Below are 13,882 nucleotides of genomic sequence, written 5' to 3'. Positions count from 1 at the left end.
TATACTTTTCAATTTTGATTAGACAAAGTTTTCTTTTAAAATTAATGACTTTCTTTAAATTACACTGGCCAAATTCAATCATGATATTCTTGTCTTTTATGGGAAAGTTTAAACAATTGCTATTTGCAGTGGGATGAAAACTGGTGTTTCATTATATCCAAGTTAGTGAAAGGATAGTACTACTGATAACTTTGCCTGCAATATTTCACTATCTAATGGGTTTGCCACTATTATTCCAAATTGCTAAAGGAACCTTTTATTTCTGGTATAGCTCCTGCAAGGAGAATCCTAATTCGATAGCTTGCTTATAGCCTTCTCCTTGATTAATCTGAGTAGCTCAGTAAAGCCAACACAGCTACACATAACACATCAAAATCAGTCTAATGAATTTTAAGACAGTCCTTTCTTGCTGGACTGTGAAGTAGAAAATGGTTATTAATGTATACATTATATATAATGTACATTGTGTATATATATAAAATACATTGTATCAAGGTAATTTTAAGTGTCCAATTCCACATCTACATGTGTGCTTAGAAGTTTAAGTGTACTGTTTAATAAGGCTTTCTTTGCTTTTCTGGTTTATCATCTTTACACGTTCAGTTCTGACCATCATCCATCTGCTCTTTAAAGTAAGCACTCACTTGCTTGGTTATTTCTGTACCCTGTCAAGTACAAAACAGCAACTGAAGTACTCTCTCAGGAATCTGAGCTTTTTCTTTTTCTGCATGAAAGCTTTTCTTCTTTTACATTTTCCCTGGAAATGAACTGTTTAAACTGGTTTAGTCTCTACCATACCACAGTTATATCAATTTTATTTCATGCACAGGAGCACACATTGCATGTTCTGTATTTCAGATGGAGGCTTTTTGTGGGGACCTGGACTCTGTGCCTGTACTGTGAATAAAAATATTTTTGCTCTTTTTTTTTTGTTTCTTATTATTTCTTCTATCATGTAGTCAGCTTCTAATTCACTTTTAAGCTGATGAGAACATCAGCTTAAAAAATTTAGGAAAGATCTGAGAAAGACCTCAGCACATGCCTTAGTCAGGAATTCACCATCTTGAGTTAGGTAAGGTATCAAGTTAGGCAAGGTCTCGAGTTAGATATGATCTCTACATTGTGTTTGGGGAACAAACATCCCAGTGTACAATTTTCAGTAGTCAGCACAATCGGTCACCAAAATCATCCAGTAAGATAACTGAGGACTAATCTCATTCCCAACAGTTCCTCAAAGTTTTAGCATGTCTCTAACAGACTATGACTTATGGCCCACATGCCTTTCTAGAGTAGGGGATGTACATTTTGGGTGCAAATAATGGCTTGACAGTAGTGGAGTTGTGACCTACACTTTGAACAACAACTACATCTCAGAGTTCTTCACTAGAAAATAAGGGGAAATAATTCACTTTATACCCTGCCTACAAACTGTCCTCTTAAACCACTCAGTAATGGTTAAATTTATTTTTGATTTGTGTTGGTAAGAAGACTGTACCTGGTAACAGCTCTTTTTTCACTATGGAGTCTTTGGGAAAGAAATCCAGCTCTCCTTTTTATAGTTACTAAAGACTTCAGAGAGTGCATTAAAAAAAACACCCTACCACCTTCTGAATGAAAAGATGCCAGAACAGCTCAGATATAGATATACATTTAAAATAAACATTCCTGTTTCATGTAACTATTAAGAAATCAGATTCAGAAACTGAAGAAAATCAAAGATCCATATCAAAGTACCCTTACTATAGGAAAGCAGAATAGGACAATATCCTGCAGGAGCTCCTACCTTACAACACAGTATTTATTTTCCCTCTAGATGAAAGATAATAAAATAGTATTAACAAAATTCACCAAGTATGAATTGCTAAAATGTAGTGGGTTTGAATGACTCTTCATAACCAAGTTTCTTTTTGATGTAAATGTACATCCTTTTAAGATTTTCTCATGAGAAAAGATTCACAATCAGAAAAACATTAGCTTTCACTATATCGTTTTTATTTCAGTGAAGGTATAAGAACGTCTTACGAATTTAATCTATGTAAAAATCAAGTACTTTGCACCACTTTGTACAGGCATCTTTTATAATTGTTTTTACAAGCTAGACTAAATGTAAGCATTTTGCCCACTAATTTTTTTCTTTTAGGTTATCTGGAACAGGATTTTGGAGTGGAAAGTTCCAAGTCCTTGTATGAAGATGAGCACAATACAGGCAGTGTGGGTTTTTTAATTTATGCTCTGAGCTCTGTGCAGTCCAGGCAGGGGTCCAGATAACTGGTAAAACAGGGGACTTGCACACTGAAAGTTGGCCTTGGGTGGCCAAAATTCCAATTTCAAATACAGCTGTCTTGTTAAACTCCTAGATAGCGTATTCACCAAATGTATGCCACTGTGCAGAAATGTGGACAAGAGTCATTGGGTCAAAAGGACTGCAAAAGACTGGCTGTTGCTGACTCATTGGAGAACACATTTGTGATGGGGGAGTTCTCGATACTATCTCCATTACTAATGAGATATATAAGTCTAAATCTGCATAATGTACATAAATGGCCTAAAACTAGTCTTCAGAATTGTCATGCTTTCCACATAATTCCTCTGGGCCCATAATTCCTCTGGTTATTTCTTCTTCTGTCCTGGCTCCCTCTGGAGAAGGGGAAAAGAGGCTCTGTCCCTAAGATGATTCTGATTAGGAAATCATCTTCCATTTCCTAAATCTAAGCCTTAATCACCAGCCTACATTATAGTTTACAAGATGGATATCTGCTTCTTGCTTTTACAGCTCCAGAAAGCTACCTTCAGCAGACATGTCCAGCTGAATTTGAAGAAAGAATGGCATCTCTCCCACTGAATGAGGTACATACGCATCCGAGGAGAGTGGGACTTCAGACAGCCTTGACCTGTACTGTACATCATCTATAGGGTGGCTGATTTCAGGCAGCTCCCTGATCAACACAGCTGTTCTTTTAGACCCACCGACAGATCATTATTTCTCCCCATTTGCTATAGCAGACTGTGAGCACCTAACACAGGGACCCGCACTGTATGACAGAGGCACATAACTGCGATATCTGATATTTAGCTCCCAAAGTCCTCTGCAGTTCTAGTGCTCAAACGGTAGTGCCCACCTTGCACCAAGAGCCGTACACACATGCTCCCTATCCTGAGGATTACAGCCAAGCATCTGAACAAGAAAGGAACTACAATAAATAGATTAGAATAGAATAGAATAGAATAGTTCAGTTGGAAGGGACCTACAACGTCTAGTTCAACTGCCTGACCAATTCAGGGCTGACCAAAAATTAAAGCATGTTATTTAGGGCATTGTCCAAACGCCTCATAAACACTGACAGGCTTGGGGCATTGGCCACCTCTCTAGGAAGCCTGTTCCAGTGTTTGACCACCCTCTCAGTACAAAAAAGCTTCCTAGTGTCCAGTCTGAACCTCCCCTGGTGCAGCTTTGAACCATTCCCCCATGTCCTATCCCTGGATCCCAGGGAGAAGAGCTCAGCATCTCCCTCCCCACATCCCCACCTCAGGAAGCTGTAGGGAGCAATGAGGTCACCCCTCAGCCTCCTTTTCTCCAAACTAGACGAGCCCAAAGTCCTCAGCCGCTCCTCACAGGACATGCTTTTCAGCCCCTTCACCAGCTGTGTTGCCCTCCTCTGGACACATTCAAGGACCTTCACAGCCTTCTGAAATTGTGGGGTCCAGAACTGCAGACAGCAGTCAAGGTGAGGCCACACCAACACTGAACACAGCAGGACAATCACCTCTTCCGTCGGGCTGGTTATGCTGTGTTTGATACATTAGAAGTTGTCGAGTGCATTTCACTAGTATTTAGTGAGCTAGCCGTGAAGACAGTTTCCTTCCAACAAAGGTGTTTTTGTTGTTGCAAACTTCCACTGCCGTTTGGAGTCACCTGGCTGGGCCTTTTATCTTAAAGGAAAGACAAGAACTATTCACCCCGTATTGGTTTCAGCGAATGAGAATATGAAATGAGGCTGTTGATTTTAGCTTTCAATTAAATGGCTAATTAGACAAAAATTCTTTATCAACAGGGAATATCCCAAATTCATACAGGCAGCAGATGCAGCACTTACTCACATGAATAATATTCCTCAAACTGACAACCATGAAAGAAAAGCTTAGGAGAAACACTGCATCCCTGGAGACGTTGAAAAGGACATCATCTGACAAGGCATCAGAAACAAACTGAGCATATGTGATTTAACATCTTCACCATTATAACATGCTGCATGCTCTTCTCTTGATTATATCCCTTTCTTTCTGAGAGAATTAAATGTTAGGATTTTCAGAGCTGTGACAATAAGCTACATATACAGCTTTGACCTTTAGACTACTTCCTGCTGTAATTGACTGATTATGTCTTTGGCAGGAGGGAGAATAGTACTACAGCCACTTCAGGCAGAAAAAATCAAGTAATTCGCAATAATTCTTCACACATTTATAGAAAAATAAATCAAATATAATTACCCAAAGTGGTAATATGAGTAACTATGATACAAGGATAGAGATGGACAACTTTTTTCTGATGGAAAACAAAATTCTGTACAGGTAACCTTAAACTGTTTGTGAATTTGCCATAACTTTTTTTCTAATAGAAAACTGGAAGACAAAACTGCGATAATAAAACTGTACCAGTTTTGTTTCTTAAAGATATTTAACTAAAACAAAGTCAAACTTATTATCTAAATAAGAAAAAAGGAGGCTCAAGAAGAAGCAAAATATTTCTTTTTTGGTTGAGCAAAATATGTCCAATTCAGAGATCTCTCTTTGTTTATTTTATCAATGGGAAATAAAATCCAAATAGCTAATGTGAAAATATTTTCCTCTCACTTAGAGCTGTACAATTATTCACTCATTTCTGCCTAGAAGTCCTCAAGAACTTTCTTAATGGGACAGTTGCTCTAACCAAAGACTTAAAGATTTTAAATGGCAGTGTTTAAAACACTTATTCAGTTGCAGTTGAATATGTTAGGGAAAAGACTTCACTCACTGAGAGGATAACAAGCATCTTCTCAGTGCAATAACTTGATTATTCTGTTGTTTGCTGCTCTGATCCACTTTGCAGCTGAATTAAATGGTACTAGTTGATTGGATTTGAGGACACATGAAGAGATGCTTAAAGGTTAACAACACTGAGGGCTAGAACAAAGATAGCTCATCTATTTTGACAGAATTTTTGCATGCTGTTTAGCTCCTTAGAAATAGTCTACTCTCAGTAGCCCATTTCTGAAGCCAGACAAGTAACACACAATAATCTTCACTATCTGATCAAAGATATTACATGTTCATGCTTCTTTTGGTTTTAATTACCAACTTACAGGTTTAAGGTTACTCTGCAGCAAGGTTCCTCATGTGATGGTTTACAGTCCAAATCTGAAAAAAGGAGTATACAATGCATTTTCCTAAACTTCACCAAGATTCCCCTCAATTCTAGATTCTCAGTTTTAGTGCGACACTGTATTTTTAGTGATTTCCCTGTCCTTCAGGGAGCAGCTGCTATATGCTGCTCAGCTTTCAGTTCAGAGGGGATGTTCAGCATCTGGCTGGCCCAGAAGAAGAGGAGTTGGCATTCTGCTTCCTACTGAATAGACCTCAGCAACATTACCCAGCAGATCTGGATAAAAATTAACCACTGAGCTTAGAGCTAGAGTTCATGGAAAGAGTCACAGGTAGTGCTGATGAGGCTGCACTGAGGTATAAGAGCATGATACTCTCTGCAGAACATTAAGGTTTATTATCTCCTAAGTAAATATTAAACTCTACTTGCTTTCTTCAGAAGTTCACTTTAATCAGACATAGCTTTATTCTTAAATTCTGAGGTAAAGATGTTTCTTGATCTTGACCTCAGCAGAAATTACCTTATTCATAAAATCCATTTGTATAAAGGTCTTGGCATCAAAGCAAGACAAGTAATAATGTCATTACTTTATAATGGGAATCTTGTCAAGAAATGACAAGATCACAGGTAAAATGGGGTCAGCATTACATGTGTTTTCTCCTACAAAACTTTTGAGTGACTTTCTCCACTTTCCTATTCCAGCAGACCTTTGTTTCACACTACCCGACAGAGAACCACCAGAAGCAATTCAGATAGTTACCAGTTTTCAGTAGAAAAGTCTTGATAAACCCTTGTCTTGTGATGTTTATTGTTTGTCTCATCCCTATAGTAATACAAATAGCAATAATCATACGGAAATGCACAGCTTTACTTTCCCAAGTGTTTCATTGTTCAACATAAATCTCACTAAAATTTCTCATAATCTCTTTCTGATCCAGCTTTGTCTGTTTCCTGAATCCTATATTTTTGAAACAGTGTCTCAATAATTCAGCTTTAAGACACTTTTAGGACCTGAAATATTTCTAGTATGCAAATTAATTACACATTTACAATAGAAATGTTCTGGAGTTCTGATGCATGTAATTAGAGACAGCTCTTGAGTGGTAAGATGTTAAGCCACAGGATGTGGCTTCATCTCTGAGTTCCTGCAAGGATGGTTACTAAAAAAATACTGTACATCTTACTAATGAGTCTCATATTGGGCTAAACTGAAATGTGTACTAAGAATGGCATTAATATTTTGAACTTTATCCTCCTGAATCCTTCATCCTTGAAAAACATCTGCTAGCAGTTAATATACTCCACTTAGAGAAACTAGATTTGACCTTGCAGTACCCTGCAAATGTACCAGAGGTGTCTTCTTCCTCTTGCCCAATTAAACAAGGCTCCAAGCACATGCTATCACCTATGTATTTGTGTGTTACCAGCTAAACTGTTCTTGCTGCACAAAGATTCACATCTGTGACAGCAGCTGAGAAAATGTTTTATTTTTATCTCCCTGTGCTCCTAACTCCTTCAGTTAATACTATGAATTAAGTAGGCCACTCAAACTACCTTTCTCATTACAGTTGTTTTCCCCTCAGAGCACAGCTGCCTCATGTATTGCATAGCGCATTTTTCCTTGACTCCAGAGTCACACCAAACCTTTTACAGTCTTTAATAAACTTGTCTTTTGTTCTTTGCATGAAACCTAGCAAATGGTATTCACAATGTATTAACTAGATTTTTCTCCTAAAGAAATTCAGTCAAAAAATGAAAGTCTGTCTATCTTGTTTCATTACCTGCTTATTTGTAATTACTGAAATACATAAAAGCTTTTTCTTAGATTGGCCCCTGTCTTTTGTGCCAGGCATTGTGCAGCAATAGGCATTCTCTGTTCTGTACAAATTCAAATTGCCAAGATAAAATGGTGGTAGGAATCCTTCCCTTCGGTAAACTCTACAGACATTTATGGAAGTACTTAAGGACTACATTTAATGACACCCTCCTTCTCACACAGCTGAATATATCCAACATAATGCCAATCTGTGACATGACTGAATGCATTTCAGCCTTATGACATTATTAAGACATAATTCCATTTGCAACCCTCTTGCACATAGCTGGCCTATCCCCTTCTCAGGACCAGCCTACACAGAAGTGTACTTGGCATGTCAGAAATGCATGTTTCATCCTGTGACCCAGCAGCTACACACATGTGCTCATCGTGTGACCAGGTACACACCTGTCATGCAACAAAAATGCCATGTTTAAACATCCTCTAGAAAGATGGTGGGTAATGGAGTACAGACTTTACTGCTCTGCGGTTCAAGCTGAAGGTTTATCATGGAATGTTAACATTTTTTTAATAGTATCATGGCTCCTTTGATCCAACTGTTAGCCAACATTCAGAGGCTTTCTGGACTGTTCCTGTTATTTATTTTTCCTTATAAACTGCAACATCTAACTGTATGTTTGTCACCTAAAAGAAGCTTCAGTCTTTCAAATGTTTGATCAGGTAGTTGATATTTGAGTGTGAGCCTAGACAAAAACAGCTACTATGTGTATATTACTAAACTTAACAATGTCAAAGCCTCACTAAAACATTCTACTGTGATTGTTTGTATTCTTCAACCGTTAGCATGTGCCTAACAACCTTTTGGCATAACTCAACTAGCAGGCTACCAGAAAAGGAATGTTTGAGCATGTTTCAGTGGACAGCATGAAACACAAACCCTGCCCAGTAGGCTGTATAGACCAGGCTATCCTGTTATCAGAGGAGAAGATCATTTAGATGAACAGATACGGATATACAATGCTGCTTGCTCTCACAACCAAAGGATAAAGTTTGGCCTGCATGATCTACTAGTATAGAAAAAGCCCATGATGTTAAACATTCGAATGTGAAACAGATGGTATCATACAAATCAGATTAATTATGACAAATTGTCTTTCTTATGCTACTAGGTACATACTGTAAATTTAATAGGAGCAATTGTTCTGACAAATACTTAGAATTCTTAATCTTACTCTAAACAGCAGTTGTGGCAACAGTGCAACAACCTCTTTGCAGACACCTGACAAGACCTCCACTGATTGTGAACAGTTTCCAACATTACAGCCCTTTAGTAATATTATATGGAGACTCTTTCTGCTAACATTCCTTGCTACATAGACTAACACTTGTCAGCTATAAGATTTTTAATCCCAAACAATTATACCTATATCTGACCCTGGCTTTTCTATATCAGCAGAAAGTAGCTTCTACTAGATAGTGTGAGAAAAAAAGTACAAAGATACTTCCATTGTAAATTATTAACTTCAGCATCTAAGTGTAATTGATTAAGGAACATCAATTAAGGTGTTTTAGATTATGCTAAATGTTATGAAAAGGCACCAAAAGTCAGGTGTTTTTCTAAAGGTGTTGCTGTACAACTTCAGAGTCCAGAACCAGCTAGCGGAATTGAACATGTAAGAGAATGTGAAAGCAGCACAACAGATACTGTGCACTTACAGTGGCCAACTGTAGTAAGTAACATGACAGCCTGTCTTATGTTTGGCTAAACAGACTCCTGGAGCACTCTGTAAGGCTAAAACTGGAGCTCTGTCCAGTACTTCAGTTTAATGCTGCGAAGGGTGCTGATGGGTCTGGCAAGTGATGAATAAAATCTCTGAGTTAATCATAGATAGAAAAATTGTTCCTTGAATATTTGTAGCTACTGAAGCCCATCTTCCTGCAGACTGTTATTTAGTTTAAAAAGTGAAAATTATGCACATTTTCCCCACATCTGTGCTCTCACAATTCTCCTTTTCCTCCTAAATCCCAGCTGATTCCAGCTATGTCCATCATGACTGACTTGCCATGTGAACATGCCGAATGACTAACCTGCAAACCACAAAAGAAATATCACTTGAGTTCAGACTTAAGCTTTTATCTCATCAGAGACACTGATTTTATCTCTCTCCTTTCCCTGCCATCATTTCTCATCAAAGTTTTGGGACTGGAATAACTCATTAAATATGATTGAAATTAAGCTTTAGATTGAAAACGTACTGCAAGGAGGGAAGTAAAAGACGGAGATGTATCATAATCATCTTTCTTTAGGAAAATGACCTAGAATATTCTTTTTCCTGCATGCCCAGGAGGAATAAATTCCATTTTCTTTTCTTGGCAGGAAATCTGAAGTGCTGGAACTGATTGCTGTTGAAAAGCCATGAACTTGATTTTCAATCAGCTCTTCTGAGGGATCATTTTAGCTATAGTACTGATATTTAAAAATTCAACAGGAGGATGGGTTTTGGCACTAAGTAAGGTGGACATGACTACCTGAAACAGCAATGCCTGGGCTTTTCAGGATTGATGCAATCACACAACTTTTCCCAGAAGAAATCTCTCATTGGACATCATATTTGTTTATATTTCAGTAGATTGTAACTACCATTAGCAGGAGTCTACAGAAATGTCATCAAAAATCCTGTTTACAGTCAGTGCATGGGATGATTACTGCTATTCACACTTCAGTATTCAATATCTGATATGCCAGTTACATGGGGTCTCGGAAATCAGCAATCAGGATATCTACCTCAGTACTGAGTCTCTCTCTTAGATGGCCTGAAAGAAACAGACCAAGGAGTAGTGTGCTTTCATTCTTGAGATCAGTCTCTAGGCAACAAAGAGCTGAAATACGGCTACTGAATAGCATATGATTATAAAATGCATAAAGTTTTTGAATCACATAAATATCACATGTAACTGTATACATACAGCTATATAATCTATACTTACTATACATATATGTATGTATACATCTAAGAATGCATGAATGTATAAAATGTGCATGTAGAGAGATACGTACATAAAGGTACATATGTTAATGTGATTCTCACTTATAGTAACATATGTATCTATATACATATGTATCTAGGTACAATATGTATATTATATGCATAATATAATATACTGGAACAGAAGTTACTTCATGTGGCTCTCATCACACATGTGCATATAGAGAGAGATGTGTGTATATGTATGTGGATATACATATATATGTGTATATATATATTTGCATGCACATATATGTATAGATGATTGTTTAGTCCACCATGCTTGAAATACTTGCATTCAGGTCTCAAACAAGAAAGTTTGTGTAGTCCTGGTTTTGGCCAAGCCACTGCAGACTGATGTCTAATCTGTTTCAGTTTCTTGCAATGTCTGTATGAATTCATATTGCCTCTAAACCACCAGAGAGTGGGGTTTGAGTCATACTTCCGCTGCTGTTTATGAGCATGGTTGTAAATAAGAGCAAAGGCAGCAATCCTGACACTGGGAGGTGATACCTGAAAGGCCTAGTGACTATTCTGCCATGAAGACAGAGCACATCCAGTGTGGTCTGGAGTTTGTTCTTCCTTTGGGGATGCAAGGGGATCAGCTAGGACATGCCATTAATCTCATTTAAGAACTCACCATCTCTGAGGTTTCTTTGACTTCTCCTCCACTTGGAAAGACAAATATTCATTTCTCCTCTGTGACTGTAAGAACCCAACTCAACTAAATAAATTTTCCTTCACAGGAGGGTAAGTGGGAGAACTGTTGGTTTGCATCGACTGAGTCACTGCTCCTGTGCAGAAATCCCACATGAAATATTTGGGGAAATAGGAAACATTAAAGAGAATAGTCAGAAAAGTGAGATCTTTATGTACATCTGTAGATACAGGAAAGCAATATGTCTTGCTACTCCCTGGTACTTGGCAAGGATATATCAACCTTTAACAAAATTGTTTTATTTCCTAGCTGTCCATAAACAGTTTCCTTCTCCATTTCCACAAAAGCATGTATACCTCCATATTCTTACGCTTTCACTACAGCACAGAAAGATAAGATAGTAGAGCCACTTTGAGGACCAAGAAACTACAGGTATTTGAATCCAAACATGAAGATGGTTCCAAGGCAGGCTAACAGACAGGAGAGATTGTCTTGTCAGGACTCTCCAACTCGTAATCTGAAGGGCATAGTGTCAAAACATCCTTAAGATATTTTTAACTCATTTACAGAAAGGTGGCCAGTTTTTCAACACGTGCATCAAAACTTTAACGTTCCTTGATGATGTATCCAGCTTCATGAAAAATATCTCTGCATAGGCTCCTTAGATATGTTCAGATTGCAGCTGAGGCCAACCCAAAAGAACCAGTGCAGTGAAGAGGCAGAACAGGAAATAGGAAAGTTGTACAGAGCCCAGAGGTCTAGTTAATATTTAATTATTTATAGAAAGCAGATTGTCTCAATTAAGCAAGCTGAAGAGAGACTTGCTTTTCAGCCTGGACCTTCGATCACTCAGCTGGGACATAAAAGACTGCTCTAACTTCCACTCTGCCTGGTTGGAAACTGGGCTCTCTTATGTTGGTGGTTATTTAAGAAATCATTTGTTAGCTATCTGGAACCTTAAAGGTGTTGGGTTTGGTTCACAGCTTGCAAAACAAGTGTCAAACCTTCAGATTTGAAGGTATTCTGCAAGGTGGGATCCATTTTTCCAGCCAGCCTCCATGTGCCAACACTGATAATCCATCAAACAAGCATCACTTGACCACTTCAGGTTTACTTGATAAAATCAAAAGCTTAAAAGCTACCTGAAGACCAAGAGGCAACAATCCCAGTAATGAAATAAGAGGACTAAACTAGTAACAGGACTATCAGATTTTGTAACGGTTGCAATGGCAGGAGGTCTGGCTTCAGGGCTCAGGGCTAGCTCAGAGTGAGAGCAGCTGAGGGTGGCCCCCATCCCGCTGGGGAGGCTGAGCCATGGCCCACCCTGCCCGTGGCAGTTGCTTTCCAGCTGAGGCTCTAATACCTGAGCTACAGCCCCCGCTGAAACACAGCTCTGTCCTACCCAGCCTTGGGCCCTGCTGAGCTGGGCCCACCTGTGGGTCCGTGTCCTGGTCTGACCTACACCTAGGCCTGGCCCCAGAGAGGTGCTTGGTGCCCAGGGTTGCCCTGCTCTGAAAAGCAGAAACACTTTTCAGGGAAGGAGAGATGGGCTGTAGGGAGCAGAGGGCCTGCAAGCTGCCACGGCCCCCTGCACCCACACCCTTCACTTGCCTGGAGGGGGGCCCGAAGTCATGGGCCCTCTAACAAGGCCACTTCAGATGGTGGCCAGAGGCTTAAAAGCTGCTCTATTTGATTTTCACTTGTAATTCTGCAGGTCTGTGCCCTAGAGAGCTGCCAGAATGCTGCTGTTTAGCTTCTTGCTCAGGCCCAGAGTATTATTTCATTTGTATGCAGAGGGGCTCCTATCTCCTCTCAAATAAAACACTGAAAGAAGCACTTGTAAGTCATGCAGCTGGAACCATCAGCTGGAAAACCGATTTGCCAAGTGCTTCCAAGATTTTTAGCGAGTGTCACAACCTCTTAGGAGAGCACTGGCCCTTGAGCCTCACAGTTCCCAGTGAGGGCCATGCAGAGCAGTGTGCATGGCAGGGACCTCAGCAGCCACCCTGCAGGGGACATGTTCTCAGGGTGCTCAGAGCAGTTTAGGTTGTACAAAATAAAGCTCTGGCTTTGGTGGGGAGATTATCTGCCTCAAACAGGGCAGTGTCCTGGAGCAGGGGAAAATTTCTCAGGCTTTTGACCACCTAAGACAGAGAGATGGTTATTTAGATCAGAACAGGGAAAAGAGAATGACCTATGATAAGCCACATACCTCCTCAGGAAAGGGATTGCATCCTGACAGGTACATTTAGTTGAGGTAATGATAAACAAAATTAAAAAGGATGAAAAAAAGAGAATAATTTATTATAATTGTGCTTTTACTTGAGAGTCTAAACCTTGTACCTACAAAATGTACTTCTTATAAAGATCAGCATTATAAAAGCCAGAATGCTACTTTGAATCTTGACGTCATTAGTCTCTGAGCTGTTTTTATGCTACTCTTTTACTGCCAGCTGTCTCCTGAGCTTCATCTTCTTCCCTTTGACAACAATGAAAAAACTTCCTTGTTTGCCATAGAGATCCCATTGTGGCCCACAAGGTAAATGAATCACTGTCCATAACTATTATTTGGCTCAAAGGCGGGGAAAATCTACTGGTCTGTTAAATTCCCTCCCTGTACTCTTGTCTTGTTCCCATCTGCCATCTTGTGGTAATAAAAATTTAATTCAGCTCTAGCTAGAACCCTCATTCCCAGCTGAGATGCAGTGAAGCATGAAGTCACTGCCCATCCCGCAGTTACGAGCTGGTTCCCTCCCGATGTTCACTAGCACCTCGTGTCATGTTAGGCACACATGTGGTAACAGGGACTCCATCCTTTTCCAGAATTTGGTGACAAGTCTAAAATAAAACGTTCCTGTCAATAAGTTGGAAGATGTTCAGAGTGAGAAGGGGAGACTAGATTGGATGAGAAATACGTTATACGGACAATTCACCGAAACAGAAATCAAATCTTGCTCAGAAAAGCTGAAGGCTTTTTTTCCTGCTGTAATTATTTGTGGTTGGAAAGATGAAGCGGTGTAGGGGGGATAACACCTAGTGAGGAGGAACCCGGAGCAGCCACA

Source organism: Cariama cristata, unplaced genomic scaffold (assembly GCF_000690535.1).
Source record: "Cariama cristata isolate BGI_N322 unplaced genomic scaffold, ASM69053v1 scaffold17382, whole genome shotgun sequence".
NCBI classification, from domain to species: Eukaryota; Metazoa; Chordata; class Aves; order Cariamiformes; family Cariamidae; genus Cariama; species Cariama cristata.
This window is presented reverse-complemented; position numbering follows the sequence as displayed.